Genomic DNA, 19,133 nt, shown 5'->3' with positions numbered 1-19,133 from the left:
AAGTTCCGAAGTAATTACACATATAGAAATCCAAAAAGAAATCGATACGATCCACGTCATAATCCATATTGGATTCCCAAATTTATTAAAGAAAAAAGGAGCAATCGAAGAATTAGAGAAAGATCTACAAAAGGAAATTAACTCTGTAAACCAGAGATTTAATATTTCTATCGAAAAAGTGAAAGAACCTTATAGACAGCCTAACATTCTTGCAGAATATATAGCTTTCCAATTAAAAAATAGAGTTTCATTCCGAAAGGCAATGAAAAAAGCCATTGAATTAACTAAAAAAGCAGATATAAGGGGAGTAAAAGTAAAAATTGCGGGTCGTCTCGGAGGAAAAGAAATTGCACGCGCCGAATCTATTAAAAAGGGTAGACTTCCCCTCCAAACAATTCGCGCTAAAATTGATTATTGCTGCTATCCAATTCGGACTATCTATGGAGTATTAGGTGTAAAAATTTGGATATTCGTAGACGAAGAATAAGTAATCTTGTCTTCGGATTCTGTCCATTGATAGAATAAAAAATGACAAGAGACTTTTTTCCTGAAATCCCTGCAAAAGAAGAAATTATACCTCTTTCTATAAGATTTAATGAAAATTGATAAATCATTTAATATAATTGCTATGCTTAGTGTGTGACTCGTTATTTTTTTCTTTTTTTTAAGAAAAAAACTTAGTAATTATAGAAAATTAACTAATAACCAACCTATTGCTTCGTATTGTCGAGATCCTAACTAAGAAACAGTCACTATATGAATAAATACCTCTATCATAAATGAGTAGATGTGTCATATAGTTGTAGCAACTGCAATTTTTTCTCTAAAAAAGAAAAGGGATTCTAGGTTGTGAAGCAAAACTAAAGGGATGTGGATAAAGGGAGGGATGATAGAAAGAAGGAAGAGGAAATAAATAAGATATAGGATTCCACTATGTATGGTCTATGAATTACATCATAAAAGGCAATGTGATAAAGCATCAATATAATAAAAATAATAGAGAATTAAAAATTGTAACTTGAAACAAGAACTACAAATTTAAAGCAATAATAAAGAGCCGCCCGGGTTAATAAAACTGAGAAAATTAACTCGGAAAGAAATTTTTTGGAAGCTCCGTTGCGGGATTCAGACCTAACCATTCAAGGAGAAGCAGTGGGAACGACAGAACCTATGATTCCATAGGATTTTATTGAAAAGAATCCTAACACTTCATTGGGTGGGATGGCGGAACAAACCAAAAAAATTGTCTTATTTGGTAAGTTTATAAATTAACAAATAAGACAGGAAAGAGTAAATATTCGCCCGCGAAATTCTTATTGAATTAGAATACTTTACCGCGATTCAATAAGAGTAAAAATAAGGATTTTTTTAAGAAGGATTACATTATCTATAAATATAGAATTTAGATAAATATACACACACATCTGGATATATTCTAGATCTTCTTTTTTGACTATATATTATATTTTTCTGTTTTAACAAATTCAATATAAAAAAAACCGAACTTTTTCTATTATCTATTAATGTGTATCTATCCGTACCGTAATATTTTTGAATATTATGAATTAGAGAAATTTACATGCTTTCTCATTCCATTCGCGAGGAGCTGGATGAGAAGAAACTCTCATGTCCAGTTTTGCAGTAGAGATGGAACTAAGAAAGAGAACCATCGACTATAACCCCAAAAGAACCAGATTTCGCAAACAACATAGAGGAAGAATGAAAGGAAAATCCTGCCGAGGCAATCGTATTTGTTTTGGTAGATATGCTCTTCAAGCACTTGAACCCGCTTGGATCACGGCGAGACAGATAGAAGCAGGACGAAGAGCAATAACACGATATGCACGTCGTGGTGGAAAAATATGGGTACGTATATTTCCCGACAAACCGGTTACACTAAGACCCACGGAAACACGTATGGGCTCGGGAAAGGGGTCCCCCGAATATTGGGTATCCGTTGTTAAACCTGGTCGTATACTTTATGAAATGGGGGGAGTATCTGAAACTGTAGCTAGAGCAGCTATCTCCATAGCTGCCAGTAAAATGCCCATACGAAGTCAATTTATTCGATTAGAGATATAGAACCCTAAAAGGGGTATGGAAGATAAAAAAAAATGCCCGGTTTTTCTTTCTGGAAAGACAATATTTCTTTCATCCTTTTGCATTGAAATAACAAATTGAAATCAAAATAAAAAATAATATGATTCAACCTCAGACCCTTTTAAATGTAGCAGATAATAGTGGAGCTCGAAAATTGATGTGTATTCGAGTCATAGGAGCTGCTGGTAATCAGCGATATGCTCGTATTGGTGATGTTATTGTTGCTGTAATCAAAGACGCATTGCCCCAAATGCCTCTAGAAAGATCCGAAGTAATTCGAGCTGTAATTGTACGTACATGTAAAGAGTTCAAATGCGAAGACGGTATAATAATCCGCTATGATGACAATGCTGCGGTTATAATTGATCAAAAAGGCAATCCAAAAGGAACTCGAGTTTTTGGCGCGATTGCCGAGGAATTGAGAGAATTGAATTTTACCAAAATAGTTTCATTAGCTCCTGAAGTATTATAAATACTAGTAGGCGAAATTGAGACCAAAGAATTAATTTAGTAGATTGTGTTTTACGTATATGTTTTAAAATCCAAAATGAAAAAAAAAAAGAAAACATGTTGATTATAGAAAAATTAGGAGGAACCTAGAATTAGAGTCTTATGGGCAAGGACACTATTGCTGATTTACTAACCTCTATAAGAAATGCGGACATGAATAAAAAAGGAACAGTTCGAGTAGTATCTACAAATATTACCGAAAACATTGTTAAAATACTTCTACGAGAGGGTTTTATTGAAAGTGTTCGGAAACATCAGGAACGTAACAGATATTTCTTGGTTTCAACTTTGCGACATCAAAAGAGAAAGACTAGAAAAGGAATATATAGAACAAGAACCTTTTTAAAGCGTATCAGCCGACCCGGCTTACGAATTTATACCAACTATCAAGGAATTCCTAAAGTTTTGGGTGGAATGGGAATTGCTATTCTTTCTACTTCTCGAGGAATAATGACAGATCGAGAAGCTCGACTAAACAGAATTGGGGGAGAAGTCTTATGTTATATATGGTAATCGCCCCGCCTATAGTGCTTGAATTCTATCTCGCCCTTCCTATTTTTAAAATAAAAATAGAAAAATAGGAGAAAAAAAATATGACAGAAAAAAAAAATAGGAGAGAAAAAAAAAACCCGAGAGAAGCAAAAGTAACTTTCGAAGGTTTAGTTACGGAAGCCCTACCCAATGGAATGTTCCGCGTTCGGCTAGAGAATGACACCATCATCCTAGGCTATATTTCAGGAAAGATACGGTCTAGTTCTATACGAATACTGATGGGGGATAGGGTCAAAATTGAAGTAAGTCGTTATGATTCAAGCAAGGGACGTATAATTTATAGACTTCCCCATAAGGATTCGAAGCGTATCGAAGACTCGAAGGATAGCGAAGATTTGAAGGATAGCGAAGATTTGAAGGATACCAAAGATTCAAAGGATTAGGTTTTTCTTTTTTTTCTAGGGTAATAAATTCTAAGTTCTAAAATTCAAGCGAAGAGACTTATTTTTTCCAAAAGATTAGATTCATAGTTTAAAAAAGGATACGGAAATATGAAAATAAGAGCTTCCGTTCGTAAAATTTGTACAAAATGTCGACTGATTCGTAGGCGTGGACGAATTAGAGTCATTTGCTCTAATCCGAAGCATAAACAAAGACAGGGGTAATCTTTCGAAAAAGAACTTTACTTTCTAAAAAGTAAAAAAAAGTACCCGCGGAAATGTTCCAATTCCAAATAAAATAATTTCATTTAAAATAATTAAAGTAAAGGGTTTATTTTACCCTGAAACGGATATCTTTGTATCTTTTTTTCTTTTTTTTATTTCTAACTCATATTTATGAGATAATAAAATATGGCAAAAGCTATACCAAAAATTGGTTCACGTAAGAAAGTGCGTATTGGTTTACGTAGGAATGCACGTTTTAGTTTACGGAAGAGTGCACGTAGAATAACAAAAGGGGTTATTCATGTTCAAGCTAGTTTCAACAATACCATTATAACTGTTACAGACCCACAAGGTCGGGTGGTTTTTTGGTCCTCGGCCGGTACTTGTGGATTCAAAAGCTCAAGAAAAGCATCACCCTATGCTGGTCAAAGAACAGCAGTAGATGCTATTCGTACAGTAGGTTTGCAACGAGCAGAAGTTATGGTAAAGGGCGCTGGTAGTGGAAGAGATGCCGCATTACGAGCCATTGCTAAAAGTGGTGTGCGATTAAGTTGTATACGCGATGTAACACCTATGCCGCATAATGGATGTCGACCGCCTAAAAAAAGACGTCTGTAAAAGAATTAACCCGCTTTCAACTTTCATTTCAAGAGAAATAAACGATTCAATGATAAAATAATAATACTAGTCTATTATGGTTCGAGAGGAGGTAGCAGGATCCACTCAAACACTACAGTGGAAGTGTGTTGAATCAAGAGTAGATAGTAAGCGCCTTTATTATGGTCGTTTCATTCTGTCCCCGCTTAGAAAAGGTCAAGCGGACACCGTCGGTATTGCCTTGCGAAGAGCTTTACTTGGAGAAATAGAAGGAACATGTATCACACGTGCAAAATTTGGGAGCGTGCCGCACGAGTATTCTACAATAGCAGGTATTGAAGAATCCGTACAAGAAATTTTACTAAATTTGAAAGAAATTGTATTGAGAAGTAATCTCTATGGAGTTAGAGACGCATCCATTTGCGTCAAAGGTCCTAGATACATAACTGCTCAAGATATCATCTTACCGCCTTCCGTAGAAATCGTTGATACGGCACAACCTATAGCTAACTTGACAGAGCCCATTGATTTCTGTATTGATTTACAGATCAAGAGAGATCGTGGATATCAGACAGAACTCAGAAAGAACTATCAAGATGGAAGTTATCCTATAGATGCTGTATCCATGCCTGTTCGAAATGTGAATTATAGTATTTTTTCTTGTGGGAATGGAAATGAAAAACACGAGATACTTTTTCTAGAAATATGGACTAATGGAAGTTTAACCCCTAAGGAAGCACTTTATGAGGCTTCTCGTAATTTGATTGATTTATTTCTTCCTTTTCTACACGCGGAGGAAGAGGGCGCTAGTTTCGAAGAAAATAAAAACAGGTTTACTCCACCCCTTTTTACTTTTCAAAAAAGATTAACTAATCTAAAGAAAAACAAAAAAGGAATTCCATTGAATTCTATTTTTATTGATCAATTAGAATTGACTTCTAGAACGTATAATTGTCTAAAAAGGGCCAATATACATACACTATTGGACCTTTTGAGTAAGACTGAAGAAGATCTTCTGAGAATTGACAGTTTTCGTATGGAAGATAGAAAACATATATGGGACACTCTAGAGAAGCATCTCCCAATTGATTTACTTAAGAATAAACTCTCGTTTTAAATCCATTGCAATTTTTTTTCTTCTTCTTTTTCGAGTTAGAATAAAAAGAAAACAATTTAGCATCTTTGGTACAATCTATATTTTCGCGAAATGGATCATAATAAAATGGATTTTAGGTATCTAGGGAAGATTCACTTGGAAGTAACTATTTCCTAGATACCTATGGTACTTCACGGTTGAATGAATCAAAAAATATCTAAAAAAGACCTAAAGTTAATGATTTATCAATGGGTAATGTTGCTCCAATACCTAACCAAAGAGCTACTACAGTACCGATTAAAAAAACGGTCGTAGCTACTGGGCGGCGAAATGGATTTTGGAATTTATTGACATTCTCTAGAAAAGGTACTGTCAATAAGCCTGTTGGCACAGAAACCATTAAAAGAACGCCCAATAACTTATTGGGTACCGTACGGAGTATTTGAAACACGGGAAAGAAGTACCACTCGGGTAATATTTCCAGAGGAGTTGCAAACGGATCTGCCGGTTCACCAATCATTGATGGCTCGAGAACCGCTAAACCTACATTACATGCAATAGTACCTAGAATTACTACTGGAAAAATATATAAAAGATCGTTGGGCCATGCGGGTTCCCCGTAATAATTATGTCCCATCCCTTTAGCTAATTTAGCTCTTAATACAGGATCATTTAAGTCTGGTTTCTTTGTTATTGGGATAGGTGAACTCTTTAGGATCCATCCCCCAAAGGAACCGGACATGAGAATTTATCATCATCCGGCTCGAGCAAGAGTGAAAGAAATAAGACCGCGGAAGATCCTTAATAGAATTAAGGTTTATAATGACTCAATGACTCTAGGCAAGAAAAGCTTTATCAGATTCTCTTTTCCGAAGTTGCACCTACAACTACTCATTGAAAATAATCCTATTCTTATGGGTAAATGCTCAATATCCAAGTGGGCTTACAAATTTGATCATGATCAATTGCTTTGTGGATTGTCTCATGTCTCTTGATTAGTTGGTATTTATCCCCTCAATATCGCAAGTTTCTTACCTCCAAACAAAATATTTACTTGTTACTAATAAAAAATCAAAAAGTTTAGCCTACATTCTTCCTTAGATCCCTTCTTTTACTCCGATAGTATTGCGGATCACAATCGATGCAAAGAAAATGAATGCATTTCCATACTATAATAAAAAGGTAAGTGTAATAAATAGAGAACTGGATCATGTCACATGACTTATTCCATTTCTACTCTATGGGATCTTACGGAGCCTGTTCATGGATGACATGGTTGCGGTATGATCATAGAAGATATTCTCCTCAAGTGAACCAGCCTATCCTTCCTAGGTAGGGGACTTACATGTTGATTGGATGCGGAGACACCTTTGGTTGTGAATTCTAATGTGGCAGATCCAATTCTTTATCTGCATGGCCAAATCAATAATTCAAGTCACACACTCCCATAATCCGCCTTTTTTCTTTCGTAAAATTAACTTCAACTATTTGTATTGTATAAAAATACTTTGGAGTTGAAGAGAAGTATCCAAATGACATGTGTTATTTTACAATAACCCATGCTTGTAGCAATGAAATACCAAAACCTACCCGATATGATATATGATAATTATAATTCTCTATGATATGCCTTCCCTATAAAGGACCCGAAATACCTTGCTTACGTATCATTGGAAAGTGCATTAACATAAATACGGCAGTAAGCAGAGGCAGTACAAAGGTATGTAAACTATAAAAACGAGTCAAAGTGGATTGGCCCACACTAGCACTTCCGCGTAATAACTCCACTAAAGGCGATCCTATTACCGGAATGGCGTCAGGTACACCTGTCACAATTTTGACTGCCCAATAGCCAATTTGATCCCAAGGCAAAGAATAACCAGTTACACCAAATGATGCAGTCAAAACAGCCAAAACCACACCTGTGACCCAAGTTAATTCACGGGGTTTTTTAAATCCCCCTGTGAGATACACACGAAATACATGCAGGATCATCATTAAAACCATCATACTTGCTGACCATCGATGAACTGATCGGATTAACCAACCAAAGTTGGCCTCGGTCATTATGTATTGAACCGAGGAAAAAGCCTCTGTAACGGTTGGTCGGTAGTAAAAAGTCATAGCAAAACCGGTAGCGACTTGTACTAGAAAACAAGTAAGTGTAATTCCCCCTAAACAATAAAATATGTTGACATGGGGAGGAACATATTTACTAGTTATATCATCTGCAATTGCCTGAATCTCAAGACGTTCCTCAAACCAATCATATACTTTATTGAGATAGGTAACTAACCCGAGTCCCCCTCTAAGAGCCGTATATGAAAATTTCATCTCGTACGGCTCAAGCAGAAACACAAAAATTTTCAACGAATATTAGAAAAAAGGTTCAAAACTTCATCAGCCACTGAATTGGGTCGATTTGCCTTGAAGATATCAAATAAGAAAAATCCGGAATATCTTCTTTGTGATGATAATGCCAAAAAATCTCAAGTTGGCGCGTCTTTCTTTCTTCCTTTCCCTTATGTTGGTCATTAGAGGCTTCTTGACTTTTCTCTTCCCTATAAAGGATTTGTTTTTTTATGCGTAATATAGAAATTATCTTGTTGAGATCCTATGAATCAGTTCAATTAAAACCTTAGATTCATACTAGAGCCACGATGATTTAGTCTCAAGCTAAACAAAAGGCAAGGGTTCTTCGAATAAGAACCGCTTGATAATCATTTATTGAATCAGTGTAATGACTCGACAAAATCGAGAGAAAAAAAGTTGTCTTTTGGGCAAACAAAATTGGAAGGAAGAAAATTTCTTTTTTATTTTTATTTAAGAACTACTTGAATTTTTCAGTCTGGTTGCGAGGTCTTAATAGTGAGTATGAATCATAGTTCCATTTTTTTTTGATCCACTCTATCTATTTCGTGTTCCAGATACTAGAATAAATAATATCTGACGAATTAGAATCATCTTGATAGAGATAACAGGCCCTTTCTATGTATTATCAATAGGATCAATTCTAACAAGTCACACACTCATATTCCAGAGATACCGAAACAAAAAAATTCCGCGGTCGAACTACCATAATATCTAGAAATGTAGATCTTAAACTAGAAAGGCTTTTTTGGATGGAAAAACTCTGACTTCCTAGTTTTAGTTAGTAGAAACCTAATTGGTTAAAATTCCGTCCAGTAAAACGGAAGAATTATAAATTTCTAAAATGATAGATAGGAATATAGCGAATAAAGCCATTGCGATCCCCATAAAAGGAGTAGTCCCCCAACCCGGGGCGACTTTCCCATATTCCGAATTCAAGGGTTTCAGTAAACTACCTGCACCAGTTCGTTTTGGCCTAGGTTTAGAACTATCTTCAACGGTTTGTGTAGCCATAAATTCTATTTAATCATTGGTGTTGACTTTGTATACTATTCCGTTGTAGTTGTAAATACACGATCTTTTCGTAGATCCATTGTAATCTTGAAATTCTATAAAAATGGAAACAGCAACTTTAGTCGCCATCTCCATATCTGGTTTACTTGTAAGCTTTACTGGGTATGCCTTATATACCGCGTTTGGGCAACCCTCTCAACAATTAAGAGATCCATTCGAAGAACACGGAGACTAATTTAAGTAAGAAGTCTCCCAGATAGGGGGACTTCTTACTTAAATGAAATTATTTTATTCTTTTAGTTGGAGTTGGTGGAACCTTAGGTGGTTCTCGGAAGAAGATAGCGAAAAAAATTATCCCTAAAGTCGAAACTAAAAGGAACGTATAAACCAATGCTTCCATAGATTCGATCCTGGTTTATTTACAATTATAACTTCCACACCTATTCATTTGTCATTTGGGAGAATTTCCCATATAAAGAAAGAAAAAGAGTCAAAGAAAGGATGGGAGATGTTTCCCATGTCAAATCAAAAAAGAGAGGTGAAAGATACTATAACAATGTGTATCAGACTGCCTGTTTCCTTGTAGTTGGATCTCCCACTTTTTGGAATGTTCCAAATTCCACTTGAGCATCCAAATCTGGATCAATACCAGCAAAAACATCTCGGAACAATGTTCTAGCGCCATGCCAAATGTGTCCGAAAAAGAAGAGCAAAGCAAAGGTAGCATGACCAAAAGTGAACCAACCCCTTGGACTGCTGCGAAAAACACCATCAGATTTCAAAGTAGCCCGGTCTAATTCAAAAATTTCCCCTAATTGAGAACGCCTCGCATATTTTTTTACAGTAGCAGGATCAGAATAACTTACTCCATTAAGTTCGCCACCATAGAACTCCACCGTTACACCTACTTGTTCAACACTATATTTGGATTCTGCTCTTCTAAAAGGAACGTCTGCTCTAACAATTCCCTCCTCATCTACCAAAACAACCGGAAATGTTTCAAAAAAAGTAGGCATACGGCGTACAAAAAGCTCACGTCCTTCTTTATCTCTAAAGACGGGATGTCCTAACCATCCAACAGCTATTCCATCCCCATTGTCCATTGAGCCTGCTCTGAATAATCCCCCTTTTGCCGGATTATTACCAATATAATCATAAAAGGCTAATTTTTCGGGAATTTTAGACCAAGCTTCTGATAAACTAAGATTTTCGGCTAAACCATTGCTAACTCTTCGATATATTTCTTGCTGAAAGTATCCCTGATCCCACTGATAACGAGTAGGCCCAAATAATTCGATTGGGGTCGTTGCTGACCCATACCACATAGTTCCAGCAACTACGAAAGCTGCAAAAAAAACAGCAGCGATACTACTGGAAAGTACAGTTTCAATATTGCCCATACGTAATCCTTTATATAGACGTTGAGGCGGACGGACACTAAGATGGAATAAGCCCGCTAATATACCCAATGTACCCGCAGCAATATGATGAGAAGCTATTCCCCCCGGAACAAAAGGATCAAAACCTTCTGCACCCCACGCTGGATTTACAGCTTGTACTTTTCCAGTTAGTCCATAAGGATCGGATACCCATATCCCAGGACCATACAAACCCGTTACATGAAATGCCCCAAAGCCAAAGCAAGCCACCCCTGCAAGAAATAAATGAATTCCAAAGATCTTGGGCAAATCCAAAGAGGGTTTTCCCGTCCGCTCATCAGAGAATATTTCTAGGTCCCAATATACCCAATGCCAGATCGCTGCCAAGAAACACAAGCCAGAAAACACAATATGCGTACCTGCCACACCTTCATAACTCCAAATACCCGGATTTGTTACAGTTCCTCCTGAAATACTCCAACCACCCCACGAATCCGTTATTCCTAAACGAGTCATGAAGGGAATTACGAACATACCTTGTCTCCACATTGGATCCAGAACAGGATCAGAGGGATCAAAAACTGCTAATTCGTATAAAGCCATTGAGCCAGCCCAACCAGAAACTAGAGCTGTGTGCATTATATGCACCGCAAGCAATCGACCCGGATCATTCAATACGACAGTATGAACACGATACCAAGGCAAACCCATGGAAATACCCCTTTAGCAAAGAAAAATAGACACGATGTCGCTTTATTTTATCGCATTGAAAAAGACTATCCATATCCTATGTACCTAACCCTTCTAGGGGATTCTGTGTCAGAAAGCGCGAATATTTATTTCATTCCATTAAAAATAAGAAGCCAATTCTGTTCATAAGAAGAAAGAGAAGCAGATCTATTCTATACTCGATAAGTGCCAATATGCAATGGGTAACTTGGCCAATTTGGAAAAAACGAAGAATAGATCGCTACCCCTCTTTGTTTAGCATTCGAATCACCCATTCCTTTTTCTTTATTCAATCTGTCTTACATTCCTTATATGTATAACCTTTCAATCTACGTATTAATAGAATCTATAGTATTCATATAGAATAAGAATAAAAATTAAGACAATAAACTGCGGATTCTTTCTTTCTGTTCCATTCTTACGTTTCCATATTAAAGTGTGGTTTTCTTACTTAAATTTAATAATATTAATCTAATATGCCCATTGGTGTTCCAAAAGTACCTTACCGGATTCCTGGAGATGAAGAAGCGACTTGGGTTGACTTATACAATGTTATGTATCGAGAAAGGACACTTTTTTTAGGTCAAGAGATTCGTTGCGAGATCACGAATCATATTACAGGTCTCATGGTATATCTGAGTATAGAAGATGGAATTAGTGATATTTTTTTGTTTATAAACTCCCCAGGCGGGTGGCTAATCTCAGGAATGGCTATTTTTGATACGATGCAAACGGTGACACCAGATATATATACAATATGCCTCGGAATAGCCGCCTCCATGGCGTCCTTCATTCTGCTTGGAGGAGAACCCACCAAGCGTATAGCATTCCCTCACGCGAGGATTATGCTTCACCAACCTGCTAGTGCTTATTATCGGGCAAGGACACCAGAATTTTTACTAGAAGTAGAAGAGTTACACAAAGTTCGCGAAATGATCACAAGGGTTTATGCAGTAAGAACAGGCAAGCCTTTTTGGGTTGTATCCGAAGACATGGAAAGGGATGTTTTTATGTCAGCAGACGAAGCCAAAGCTTATGGACTTGTCGATATTGTAGGGGATGAAATGATTGACAAGCACTGCGATACTGATCCAGTGTGGTTTCCAGAAATGTTTAAGGATTGGTAGTGTCCGGATTTCTTGTAAAGTTATTTCACAGCTAAATTCGTGTTTTCCTCGATTTAATAGAAAATAGAAAGACTTCATGATGAGCAATCATCAGGTTAAGATGGATCTAAACCAATCCATTTTTTTCTATATACATACAACATGCCGACGGTTAAACAACTTATTAGAAACGCAAGACAGCCAATACGAAATGCTCGAAAAACGGCCGCGCTTAAAGGATGCCCTCAGCGTCGAGGAACATGTGCTAGGGTGTATGTGCGACTCGTTCAGATCATGACTTCAAACAAATATAAAAAAAATTGAAGTATCCATGATTAGTACCAATGAATAGGATATAGCTTCTCTATCCTAGATTTCTATGGTATATGGAATTTATGGTTTCCTTTGGTGCAAATCCAATTATCTAAATTGGAAATAAGAAGCAATTCTCCCATTGGTAGCAAATGGTTATCCATTAAGCGGAGGAAATAGTAATAAAAAGAAAAAGGCTTATGCTCCTTTATCTTAAAAGAACGGACTAACAGGGTCAGCTACTTAGCCAACTTTCATAATTAAATACCGTCACTGTATGGATAACTCTTATTGTGAAAAGAGCTATTTACTCTATAATGGATAGGTAGAGCCAAAGAATGTGGACTATACAAGTTCGCAATACCTTTTGATGAAAGAAAGGGCTCCGGTGTATAGAGAGGGCCTCACCGTTTAAAAGGGAACCATAGAAACGATGGAACCCACTATTTTTTTTAGTATTATTAGAATGAATTTGTTATTTCGTATAGAAATAACTGAACGGAGTGGAATAAAAAATCGTGGTTGGGAAGGTTACTATAGCAAAAGCCATTGGAATTAATATTTTATATATCGGAATAATTAGTTTTGTTATTAATGAGAAAAAGGGTGGCTAAAAGAAGAGAAATCATTAGTTATTCATTAAGGTTAATTTGATTCAATGACCAGAGTTCCGCGAGGATATATAGCCCGGAGACGACGAACAAAAATGCGTTCATTTGCCTCAAACTTTAGAGGGGCTCATTTAAGACTTAATCGAATGATTACCCAACAGGTAAAAAGAGCTTTTGTTTCCTCTCATCGAGATAGAGGTAGGCAAAAGAGGGATTTTCGTCGTTTGTGGATCACTCGGATAAACGCAGCAACGCGGGTATATAAAGTATTCGATAGTTATAGTAAATTAATACACAACCTGTACAAGAAGAAATTGATTCTTAATCGTAAAATGCTTGCACAAGTAGCTGTATCAAATCCAAATAATCTTTACACGATTTCCAATAAAATAAAGATCATCAATTAAAGGTATAAATAAAGTAATATACTGGAATAATAAAAGATGAATTCCCGGAGTTCCCTCTCCGGGAAGATACAATAAATTAAGATTAAGTGGTAGGAATCAACGAGCTGGATTACTTTCTTTATAATATATATAGGTCTGGCCCTTTCGAATTCGAATAAAACATCAACAATCGGAACTTAAGTTCCGGTTGTTGTTTCTTAAATTTTGGTTGTTGTTTCTTAAGTTTCGATTGGAATTGTACTTTTGCGTTAATTGAGGAATATGTCTATTTTTTCTGGGTCTAGAACCTGTAATTATTGAAATTGACTGGGCTTGAAATTGCTTTTCGTTCTCATAGTTACGAAACGGTAAGAAAGATAAAATACGAGCCTGTTTTATAGCAAGAGTAATTAATCGTTGTTGTTTCAAGGTTAATCTATTTATTCGTCTCGATAATATTTTTCCTTGTTCACTAATAAATCTATTAATTAAACTCATGTTTCTATAATCAATTCGATCTCCCGGGCCAATCCGGGGACGCCTACGAAAAGGTTGTTTAGATTTACGAAAAGGTTGCTTGAATTTACGAAAAGTTTGCTTGGATTTACGAAAGGGTTGCTTGGATTTATTAAAAGTTTGCTTGGATTTACTAAAGGGTTGCTTAGATTTAAGAAAAGGTTGTTTAGATGTATACATGATTTATTCCTTATTTAAAATTTGAAAATTTGAAAATTCACTTCTTTATTTTATTAATTTAGGATCCAGAAGAAGTAGTTTTTCTTTGATCCATATCTTATTTGATTCATATTATAGTATATGAATACCCTCTATACATATGAAATAATATCTACCGGAAATCAGATGAGTTGATTTGTATTTTGTATTCTATACTATGTTTTCTTTATATATTAAATATGAAGTTCTTACTCTTTCTGTTGTTTGGAAAGATCGAACACACGATGTTCCTATTTCTTTATTTCGTGATGAGTCGTATGCTTGCGACAATAACGACAAAATTTTTTGAATTCTAATTGTCCGGGTGTATTGTGGCGATTCTTTTGAGTACTATATCTAGAAATCCCCGTCGATTCCTCATTGGCACCTTTTCGAACACAACTGATGCATTCCAAAATAACTCTGATTCTAACATCTTTTCCCTTGGCCATGAACCTCCTTTTCTTTTTGGATTGACTTAACTTAATTCTTCTACTTATTCTTTTATTCTTCTATTTTGAATCCGAAGAAGAAGAATAAAATTCATTAGAATAATTTTTTTTTATTCTTAAATTAAGTAATAAAAAATAGAGAAATAATTAAAGAATACAATCCTTGTCGAATTAGCAAAGATTTTGGTTCGAAATCCTTTCATTTAATTAGCCAGCCCCACCTTTTCTATGCTCTGATTTCTGAGGCCTTATTTAGCTTGGGTACCCCTTTAAATTGAATTTCTATTTTCAAAAATGGGGTTTACAAAATTTTTAATGACTCTGAGGTTCAACCCAATCCATCTTTTCTTTCTTTTTCCTTCCGATACTAAAAAAAGATTGAAAAGGATCAAATTTTGTCATATCACGAAGAAATCTATCCCTCCCATAGCAATAACTAGAATTAAAAAAAAGGGAATGACAAAGCATCTGGGAATAAACGATTAATTTCTATCAATAAACCTGCTAAAGCACCAAACCATAGAGTACTTAGCACGGGTGCTACAGAGAGATATGTTTTTATATCCCGCATTGAAAATCCTCCTTCCTTGTTGGAATACATATATGATCATAAACTCTTGCCCAAGATTGTTATGCTATATATAAAATGAACCATATCGACGAAATTTTCCTATCCCTAAAAAAGAAAAAGATGACCCCTTCTTCCTATATATTAGCAAGGAAAAGTAATCCTTCTTTTATAGGCGAAATTATATTGGATTTTATATGTATATAATTCCTTAATTATATGAGACCAAAAAGAAGAAATGACACGAGGGTTCTATATATAGATAGAGAAAGAAAGAAGAAGAAAATAGAAAGAAGAAGAAAATTATGATGTGGAAAAGAAGACAGGAATTGTGTACAATGGCATTGTACAACAATTTAATTTGGAAAAGGGATGTAGCGCAGCTTGGTAGCGCGTTTGTTTTGGGTACAAAATGTCACAGGTTCAAATCCTGTCATCCCTACCTATTACTTCTTTCTTCTTTATAGGCAGTAGCGACGAGATCAATTAAAGTAAAGTGGGTATAACTTGAATTTGTGGAGACTATACGTACGTGAGATACATTAGGAATAGAAAAAGATTTTCTTTTTGAATGAATGAAAGCGCTCTTAGTTCAGTTCGGTAGAACGCGGGTCTCCAAAACCCGATGTCGTAGGTTCAAATCCTACAGAGCGTGATTCCATCTATTTTATGTCGAAGCAGAGTAAAATAACTTAACAAAATTGAATTGTAACTCCAATTTCAATTTGACCTCCTCTCTGGTCTGGAGGAGGTCAATCAAAAAAAAATGACTCAATCAAAGATCCAACTGATCCCCACGCCTGTATTGCAAATACGCAGTCACGAATAATCCCGCTAAAGTAATAGGAATTAGGCCTAAGACGATTCCAAATAGAAAAACTTCAATCATTTCGATTTGTTCGAGGGGATAAAAAAAGAGGTACGATCTATCCCTAAATAGTACTCTAAATTATCCACGAATCTCAATGACCAAGAAAAGAATTCCTAATTAGTCTGGAAAAGAGTCGTAGAATGCCAGGAATCCCAAAGAAAGATTTTTCTTTTCTGAATTATAATTATTCAGTCAATTCAAATAAGGCGTATCTTGTTCAAGCCAATAAATAGAGCTGGGGTTATAGTTAAAGCAGCCAGTAGAAAACCAAAATAACTAGTTAAAGTAAGCATGAAAGAGTTAAATTCCATTTATTTTTTTTTACTACACTACATATGTTGGTAAAGCATTTACCTAAGTTATGGAAAATTCAGAATTCATCAGTTATTTTAGATAATACTAAAAAACAAGGTAGAGTAAGATACAGAAGTGTAAAAGAAAGTGGATTCATCAGATGATACATGAGTCCCTAATTCCGAATCAAGAGATTTGTTGTGGAATTTGTCAATTGAGTAAAGTAATAATATTAAGAACTAGATCATCTAACCCCATTGAATTTCATTTTTTCATTCAATTTTCAGGGAAATTTTTGAATAAGAGATAAATAAACAATTGAATTTGAAAAAAAAACTTCTTTCTATTTTGGATAATTTCTTTTTCAATAGGACCCTCGTTTTGGATGTGAACGATCGAATATTCCCCTATTCCTTCTTATTTTAACTGATTGTATTCCATATGGAATAAGAGGAGAACAAAAGCATTCCACGACCTGCCAAGGGGCTGTTAAAAAAAAAAAGAAAGCTCTTCCTTGAATTTACTTTATTTTTATTCCTTTTTCGAACTCCAACCAAAGTAGATTCGAAGACGAGTCACTTCAATTATCCTTTTAAGTTCTATTCTATCTTCTGTCTTTCCCTATTTCATCTCGTAAAGTTCCGCGCTCGCAGTTTGGTCAAGAAAGTTAGACCTAATCCAACAAACAATACAAGGATGAATTACGAATTATGAAAGGATAGATTTCACATATACTTGTCCTTGTATTGTGTCAGTATGAGAATATCCTTCCTAAATTATTTATCCAAACCTATTGATCATTAACTTAGATTTTCCCAAGATTTTGGCTGCTATTCCGAATTACTCTATATATTCCGAAGCCAATGAAAAGTAAGTAGAACCTACAAAAATGGGGTTTTCTATTGATGCCTTGAATAACATATAGCTTACCTATAGACAAAAAAAATAAAAAAGTAATTATGTTTCGGAACCAGGCAAAACCAGATTGCTGTGCCATAGGAAGGATAGCTATACTAATTCGGTATACTCAAAATACACCTTTGGTACAAAATTGACAATCTCACAAGGATGAAATATCAGTAATTTTCTATTTACTGGTCGATCCCATCTTTTACGGAATCAATTCCTTTTTTGAATGTACAAAAATTTTGGGAGTTCAGCATGTCTGGAAGCACGGGAGAACGTTCTTTTGCTGATATTATTACCAGTATTCGATACTGGGTTATTCATAGCATTACTATACCTTCCCTATTCATTGCGGGTTGGTTATTTGTCAGTACGGGTTTAGCTTATGACGTGTTTGGAAGTCCTAGGCCAAACGAGTATTTCACGGAAAGCCGACAAGGAATTCCGTTAATAACCGACCGTTTTGATTCTTTAGAACAACTCGATGAATTTAGTAGATCCTTTTAGGAGGCCCTCAATGACCATAGATCGAACCTATCCTATTTTTACAGTGCGATGGCTGGCTATTCACGGACTAGCTGTACCTACTGTTTTTTTCTTGGGATCAATATCAGCAATGCAGTTCATCCAACGATAAAACAAATTCCAACTATAGAACTATGACACAATCAAACCCGAATGAACAAAATGTTGAATTGAATCGTACCAGTCTATACTGGGGTTTATTACTCATTTTTGTACTTGCTGTTTTATTTTCCAATTACTTCTTCAATTGAGAGAAAGAAAGAGACTAATAAGAATTCTCTTATCCCATTTGGAAGGATACCATCCTTATAACTACCCATGACTGTTTTTGTCTCTAGCATGACCAATTGATAAAATGTGGAGGAAAGTAGGGGAAATGGCCGATACTACTGGAAGAATTCCTCTTTGGCTGATAGGTACTGTAGCTGGTATTGCTGTGATTGGTTTAGTAGGTGTTTTCTTTTATGGTTCATATTCTGGATTGGGTTCATCTCTATAGTAATCGGAGGGACCAGATTGTAAACATGAAAAAGTAGGAGCTTAGCGGGTCCTTACCCCCCTTTATCTGATTAGAGCGGAAAGGACCCGCGGAATTTTTACTCTTATAACGCGAATTGAATCTATTCGATTCACTCTTATGAAGCAACAAGAAAAAGAGATCACTCGAGGATCCAATATCTTATTCCACGAAGGAAGTATCCTGAAAATCCTTGATTTAGTTTCGAGTAATAAACTAATAAAACCTTAATCAAAACTATTCAACTAGCCTAAAAATAAAAAAAACCTTCAATGGAAGAGTTTACTTTTTTTTTGCAAAATTTCTGTAAATTTGAAGTTGAACTTAATTAAACAAGCCAAGCAATTTGCTCACAATCACAAGAAATTTTTCCCCCGCCATATTTTCTTCCCCTCTGTTTGTCCACTACCTCGGCTAAACCTAAGCAAAAGAAAAAGAGGTCCAAGAGACAGACCCGAATAAAGAAGAAATAGTAATCTTTGACGAATTAGGAAGAAAAAGGATTCTTATTTTGATACAAGAAGAATCGGCACAAGAAAAAGCCTTTTTCTTGTGCCGAATAGACGATTAAGAAGACCTGCAATCCCTCCGAAAAGGAAGAAATTTTAATTTTATTGTTCTCGCCTTTGCCTTGGATTCTCTTCTTTTGCATGGGATATAAATAAGGAATTCCAGACATCTCATAAACAAAAAGCAGTCTAAACAAAAAAAGGATTTCCAAAATAGATCATAGATAATTCTAGCAATTGCCAATAAATCGAGGCTTTTTACCAACTTGATGGTAAGAAATCCCGGGACCTAGAAATTCATTTCGTACAATTGAACCTTTTCAAACTGTTTCTTTTTGAGAACCAAAAAAACTTGTGCCAAAATAACGGATGCGAAGAAGAACAAAAGGCCTTGGACACGTAATGGATCC

The 19,133-nt window shown here is 35.6% G+C and overlaps 1 long non-coding RNA gene and 2 other non-coding genes across 3 annotated transcripts; 2 read left to right on the top strand and 1 right to left on the bottom strand.

Moving 5' to 3' along the window:
* Positions 1 to 434: 434 nt before the first annotated feature.
* LOC141036620 (uncharacterized) lies at positions 435 to 1,941 on the bottom strand. Its single transcript, XR_012198090.1, has 2 exons — positions 1,675 to 1,941; positions 435 to 631 (listed from the first exon to the last, which is right to left on the bottom strand). It is a non-coding gene; the product is annotated as an uncharacterized lncRNA (long non-coding RNA).
* Positions 1,942 to 15,469: 13,528 nt separating this feature from the next.
* TRNAP-UGG (transfer RNA proline (anticodon UGG)) lies at positions 15,470 to 15,543 on the top strand. Its single transcript has one exon. It is a non-coding gene; the product is annotated as a tRNA-Pro (tRNA).
* A 139-nt stretch (positions 15,544 to 15,682) lies between these two features.
* TRNAW-CCA (transfer RNA tryptophan (anticodon CCA)) lies at positions 15,683 to 15,756 on the top strand. The gene has a single exon. It is a non-coding gene; the product is annotated as a tRNA-Trp (tRNA).
* The last annotated feature ends 3,377 nt before the right edge of the window (positions 15,757 to 19,133 follow it).

Source organism: Aegilops tauschii, unplaced genomic scaffold, assembly GCF_002575655.3.
Source record: "Aegilops tauschii subsp. strangulata cultivar AL8/78 unplaced genomic scaffold, Aet v6.0 ptg000994l_obj, whole genome shotgun sequence".
NCBI lineage: Eukaryota > Viridiplantae > Streptophyta > Magnoliopsida > Poales > Poaceae > Aegilops > Aegilops tauschii.
The sequence above is the reverse complement of the archived record's forward strand: the minus strand, read 5'-3'. Positions and strand labels throughout refer to the sequence as shown.